The 7020-nt window shown below is 34.6% G+C and overlaps 1 pseudogene; it reads left to right on the top strand.

Annotated features, from left to right (window-relative positions):
- The window catches only part of LOC141428609 (uncharacterized), a 5162-nt pseudogene extending 3373 nt beyond the window's left edge, over positions 1-1789 (top strand).
- Positions 1790-7020: the final 5231 nt, after the last annotated feature.

Below are 7020 nucleotides of genomic sequence, written 5' to 3'. Positions count from 1 at the left end.
CATTTAAAAAATACCCCAAATTATGGTCATCCTTACAAGATAAAGGCATAAAATAACATATTTCACTTTATTTTAGACAAATATATATATATTTTGCATATTTCGCGGAAAAACAAAATATAAGAATTTGTTTTCAACTTTATCTGTGATGGTCAAACGCTCCGTGATTGGTTAAAACTTTTGTGACGTCACATGCTAGTAAACAAAGCTTCCTTTGACTGAGAGTATAGTAGTTTTGCGTTTTACGGCATTTTTAAAGCAGTTTTTTGGAAAAATCTCGCAACTTAATAGCAATTCTAGCATTCATATTCATTTTGAATCTTAAAATGGAGACCAAATTTTGTGCGAGCTGATAACACCAACCTACCCAAGATAGATGCGTTTATTGGTCGCACGTTTCTTTAAGAATAACGCTGATTACTATGCTGCGAACTTAAAAACGTAAAAAAAACAGCAGTGTAAGTACCCCATAGACATTATTTTTACAAACCTTCATGTAAATAAGCATAATAAAAGTTCAAGTTTTGTAAAATCTAATTTTAGGTTATGTTGTGTTAAATACTCGTAAATTTGATTGTTAATTTCTCTTGTCATGACCTTTGCCTTTGTTCACAGGTCTGCCAGGGAATCATATGGTGTACGATGCGAGGTATGTCCCAACTTCACGAGAGCGTGGAATTTGCACAGTTAAGTGTAAGATGTGCCCAGAGCACAAAGTACGAGCCAAAGGATATAATGTGACATTGACTGTTTGACGAAAGTGACTGTGAAATAATTAGCTGCGAGTGCCACGACTGTGCAGCTTCAGCCGGAGGATGTAAGCATGCAGTAGCTTTTTTGATGTGGGTCCATCGTCGCACTGAGGAACCTTCATGCACTTCCATTGAGTGTTATTGGAAGAAGTCCACGTTATCCAAAGTAGGGGGACGATGAAAGTATATTACTGTGCAGCAAGATGTCCAAAAAAGAAGTACCACACGACCAAGTTCGTCTGCATTATATGATGAATTTATTACTGAAGCCAAAAAGAGAAAATTGATAACTGTGAGTTATTAAAATACCAAGATGATTTTAGACACAGTGGCATTATGAAATATTCATTGCACTGTTTACTATTAGATCAGACTCCAGAAATCAAAAACAATGTAGACAAGCTTATTGACTTGATGAAAACATCATTCACGGTAACTGCAATAAGTATGATCGAAGAAGCAACAAGGGGGCAGAATAAAAGCAGCTTGTGGTATGAGATGCGATATGGCCGTATCACAGCATCAAAGGCACACGAGGTTATGTTTGCCATACACCAGATGGGTCATTGGTGGCCACTATAATGGGTGCAAAAGTACCTGATACAGCAGCGATGAAGAGAGGCAGAAATTTGGAGCACTCTGTCAGAAAGACAGTAAGTAAAAAATTTAAAAAAAAAAATCAGTTTGTGTGGGCTTTTTGTATGCAAAGACCATCCCATGATCGCAGCATCTCCTGATGGCTTAACAAAGGATGCCATTATAGAAATTAAATGCCCTACAAGGCAAAAGCAAAGAGAATTATTTAAAAAATGGAATTATTACAACTAAATATAAGGCACAGGTGCAACTGCAAATGTATGCAACTGGTATCAAAAGTGCTATTTTTGTGTTGCTGACAGCAAATTTGAAGAGACGAGGAAAGTAGAAATTGTGCTAGAAAATTATGATAGTGAATATGTTAGGAATTTAGTAAAAAAGGTACTAATTTTCTGGAAAAAAATGTCTATCCTATTTTGTGTTGTAACACCAGTGTGTGATGATTAAATAAAAAATAATTCCTTGTTTTAATTTTTTTTATTTATATTATTAATAAGAGAATTCTGTAAATTAATAAGAGCACATGCAATGATAATGATATGGTCAAGAACACGAAGTATTTGTTATTAATCACTGAATGTTGCTTGAGCATATGAAATTCTCTTATACGCCTGATTGTGCGTTCAATATGAATTCGCAAGCTAGCGATTATCTTAGTTTGTCGAACTTCTTTTTGACAATTTTTCACCAGTGCTTACACTGGGTGGCCTTAAAAGTTTCATGGCCTTTTCATGAAGTTTCTGCTCAAGGTGTTTGAAGCCTCTGTCCGCCAAGATACAACTTCCTATTTGTAATTCATCAAGAAATTTACTGTTTTCAACTATAGTAACATCACTTGTTCTACCCCCAAACCCCTGAGAATAAAATTAATCAAACCATTAGGTGTGCAGGATATTAAATACTTTACAGTATTCCTTTTTGTAGTCCGACCATGTCAGTGCCTGATAAACAGCTTTTGATGGTTTTGTATATCAATTTCTAAACAATCTATGATACAGCTGACATTATGATAGTTATGTCTGAATGCAATAGGAAGGTTCTTTTTATTAACTTTTTATTCAACTTTACAATAAATGGTTTTAAAAAACTACTTATTATAGTATGTTTACTAAAAATAGTTTACTGGCATAAGATAATGACATTCCAAAATATCCTCTAGTTCGGAAAACGTAGTGTTCATTCTAATTTTTTCAAACATAGTAAAATATATTCTATTTTTATATTTGTGTGTTTGTGCAATAACTGAATTAAAAAATAACATTCTTTGGAAATACCAACATACAACAAAGGTTTTTTTTCAATTAAGCGCACAGTATTTTGAGACGCTGCAATTGTTCAATATTTTCATTGGTATTTGTGACACTGTCAGAGTCAGTAACCCTTGATGATGAAGTGGTTACAAACGGTGATGAATGGCCACTTTCAAAATAAGAAATATCACTATCAGATTTTTCCTCTTCAAGGGCAATATTTCTCTTCGCTCTTTTGACAACTCCCGTCTGTGATGGTTTTCCATGGCAAGGAACTATTTTAAAAGGTGAAGTCAAACGAGAAGTCGTAGTCACTTTCAATGGTGACGTGGTAATGCTTTTACTTTGCATATTGTTGGATGGCCTTGCTCCTATAATGCACATTTCTTATTCTTGCTTGAACAGTTTTTTCTGCAGTAATGATAGAGTCTGTAACAGTATCTTTGTCTTGAGTTCGTAGTATTTCTGAAAAGATTAATATTTAAAATTAGTAACTTCATTTCAATTTTTTTTTTAAAGGCACTTGAAATTAAGAATTGTATTGAATAAGCAAAACAACTTTTCTTTTATACTTACACTTATGGTATGGCCTATATTTGAATTACATAAACTTATTTCTACTTTGACATTAAAATTTGTTTTAAATAGATAAGTATCATACCTTCTGGCTTAATAATTTCTTGCACTATATCATCATCTTTTTTTAAGCTTTCCTTTTGGGTTCAGTCGCACTTTGGCTTTGCAGACATTCTCTGACAAGCTCAATTCTTTTCCTTTTAAGAAAAACTTCTTGAGCAGATTCATCATCAGACAACAATCTTTTGCGATCCTTTTGACAGTGAAATTTAGATGGCACAGCCTCATTTGTTAGAAGTATTTTCTTACTGAAGCCCAATTTATGCTGCATGTAGTTAGTTGTGTCTTTTTCCATCTGAAATTTAACATCATTTCTGATATAGGTAGCCACTATCACACACTATCTTTGAAATAAATTTTTGGTAAAAATTCATGCTTGTATTATACAAGCTTTTTCTGCTGACTACTTTTTGTTGACTGTACTTGCATTGCCACCCAAACTACATTTGCATATGTAGGTACCAAATTTCAAGTCGATGATGTCATTAACTGTTGAAAAGTTCCGTCCTGCGGAGATGATCCTGGCTGGACTACCAGGATGTGACTACCAGATTATTGTATTGTCACGCAATTTACATAAGTATACCAAATTTCAAGTCAATCCAACTACTGGAAGTTGGTCAAATTTAACTTGCAAGATTTGATTTCAGACAGACAACGGGACAAGTGAAACTAAATAAAAGCTTGTTAAAAGACAGCATAGCTAATGACAAAAAACAGTTTAAACAACATAATACAAAAATATTTGAAAAAGGATCATTCTGACTAAAAGTGGTTAAGACTAAAATATGTACTTATTTAATGAAAACCGATATGTTTAGGTACTCTTTGGTATGTATACAGTTAATCGATACTTACATAAAAATGATCTTCACACATAAAGACGTTTGAATGTGATGAAATTTCATTTGGGTCCCTTCGAGCTAACTGTACCACATTTTTCGCCTTTTTCGATTCGTTGGTACAGAAACAAACAATTTTTGTGGATTCCTTAAAGACGTATTTGTACATTGTGGCACTACACACCATTTATACATAATGATATAAAAAATGTTGAAGAAAATCGATGAAACTCACTTAATATGCACTATTTAACAGAGGTTAGGAATTTGTTTACTGGCATGTGACGTCACACATGTCAGGTGCTCGGCGCCATTACAAAAACATCGTTTTTCGCGCGGTTCTGAAAATTTAAACTTTAATATTGATTTTTACTCATAATACAGTAAATTTTCCGGAAATATTAATGAAAATGTCTTATTTTGTAACAAAGAATAGATTACCATGACTGTCCAAAATAGTCAAATAGCCTATTATCAAGTATTTATTTCGTTCATTCTATCCACACAGACAAGATAGATAACATCGAACCAATCAAAAATACAATATATTACACGTCTTTCTAGGTCAGAATAAAAGTATGTGAAATTATTTTGAAGCATTATATTATACTAAACCTCGTTGTTCCGGGGTCAATAGTTGACGGGCCCATTTAGTGAACGCATTCATCGTCTACTAAAGTCAATTAATATGATATTGAAAATTGGAATGGTAGGTGTCCGTTATTCTCACTCCATATCTCGGTAATGCTGTATGCGGCATCCTATTAACGCCATAGCCCACTCCATGTGAATTACTGTCGGATCTGGCAACGTAGAGGCCTTCCGCTAGCACATCCTTATAGTGTATTAGGGAAGACCTCCAAAATTCTGCTCATCTCATCTATATTAGATATGTTGGCTTGTGGCCCATGCCTTTCAAATGAAAGGGTCCAGATGGGTTCGTGATCGAAAATCTGAACCAGCTATACAATAATAAGTAAAGACCTTTATTTCGGACAATATGGACAATATTTTAATGTTTACATCGTAAAATCTGGGCAATATGGCCCAGATTTTACGATGTAAACATTTCAGTCAAGCATATTGAGTCATTTTGAAAATTGTCTATGTTCCGCCTCTCATCGAGAGACGTCACACTCTTTCGGAACCAACCGCTCACCCAGACAAGAGTGTGACGTCTCTCGATGAGAGCGGAACATAGATGTCGCTAGTGCTGCTGCATAAGTAGCCTAGTAGAAATAAGCAACCTGAGATATGTATGCATAGGAAAATTCGTGTCTAGATCCTGTCCAGCGGTGGTGTAGGTTTATAGCACGCAGCACGGATTGCTGAGGACCTGGGTTCGATTCCCAGCCCTGGTCTCTTTTTCTGGTTTTTTGTGCATCCATGTCTCAGTTTGTATTTTCGATATGGTTTTCACGGGATACCCGTAAAAGTAACAAATTGGAGTTGAAATAAAAAATACAAAAAGACTCCAAAAAAACAATCATAGCCTATAATATAATGCAAACTCAAAATCAAACATTTATGATTGCCACTATAATGAAAGCAGTGACGCGAAAGATACAATTTTAAGCGGAGATCTTAAAAACTAGCTACTAGCCGCGTGCACCTACCATGCAATAGTCCTAAAAATACAAAAGTCAAGGTACCAGAAGCTTAAAAATATATAATTTGTAATAATAGTTACACATAATTAAAAAAAAGTAAGCTCACAATAAAATTTATCAATATATGAACTTATACAATTATTCTTCTGATTTTGGTTCTTGATTCTGGGTATCTGTAAGCGATGTCATTTTACACGAGTTTCCTTTTCTTCTGTAAGGCAACCTGACAGTTCAGTAGCAATGACACTCGAAAAAGAACGCCATACTACCTACTACAGTTATCGCGGCCGGCTCAGTCAAGAATGTATCTAAAGCTAGACATGAGCAAAGTCTAAACATGAGTGATATTAATCTCGATATCGATAGTCAATATTTAGTCATCCTGTGACATAGAGCATAACACTAACTCGGTTGTTAAAAAAATGAACATATAATAATTCTACTATTTTTCTACTACAATGTTTATGTTTCACGCAGAAGAAGATTAAAAACTATCGCGAAAAGACTTGTGCTAGCACGTTACTAGTGACAAAACAATAAATAAGTTTCGGAATAAGATGTCAAGTAAACATCGATCTATGCGATCTCCAGGGTGAGACAGCTTCGAAGTTGAGTGTCATACTTCCTGGCGGTGACATGGTGTCGCATGGAATTCACTCAAATCAAAAAATGTAGGTACAGTCACCAGCATTAATATCTACCACAGCGGAGCGTGCAAAAATATCTGACAGGTCCTTCCGCCCTAGAAATAGAGTCGTGTCAGATATTTATGCACGCTTATTGTGTCAGATATTGGTGCTGGTGACTGTACATGAAAAAATTTTTATAGCAAAAAATGGAACGACTTTTATAACAAAAAAAATTCAACTAGTTTGAAGTACTTTCTGGCGGACTTTTCAAATTCTTGTAAATCAGAAAAATGTACGAATTTGTACGCTATAGTTAAAAAAAATGAACGTTCAAGTTCTAAAGCGCTTATACAAGGTGCCCATGGGATTCCGACAGATTGGGATTCCGATTTTGTACACATAAAAAATTCGACTGCTTCATAGTAAAATAGATAGCGCCCGCCAGAAAGTATCTTTATTACTACCGGTGTACTACTATTACGGTAGTACTATTATTAGTAGTGATTAGTAGTACTATTACTACGGGTAGTATATTTTTTAAACTAGCGCACAAATTCGTAAATTCTTCGTACATTTTTTTGATGTGAGTTTGAATTCCATGTGACAATATGTCACCGCCAGGAAGTAAGACACGAAGTTGATTATGATATATCTTGTGTGGTACATACTATGAAATGGAAATTTATATTTCTTCATAACTTAAA

The sequence above is a fragment of the Choristoneura fumiferana genome, chromosome 6, assembly GCF_025370935.1.
Source record: "Choristoneura fumiferana chromosome 6, NRCan_CFum_1, whole genome shotgun sequence".
Classification (NCBI taxonomy): Eukaryota; Metazoa; Arthropoda; class Insecta; order Lepidoptera; family Tortricidae; genus Choristoneura; species Choristoneura fumiferana.
The sequence above is the reverse complement of the archived record's forward strand: the minus strand, read 5'-3'. Positions and strand labels throughout refer to the sequence as shown.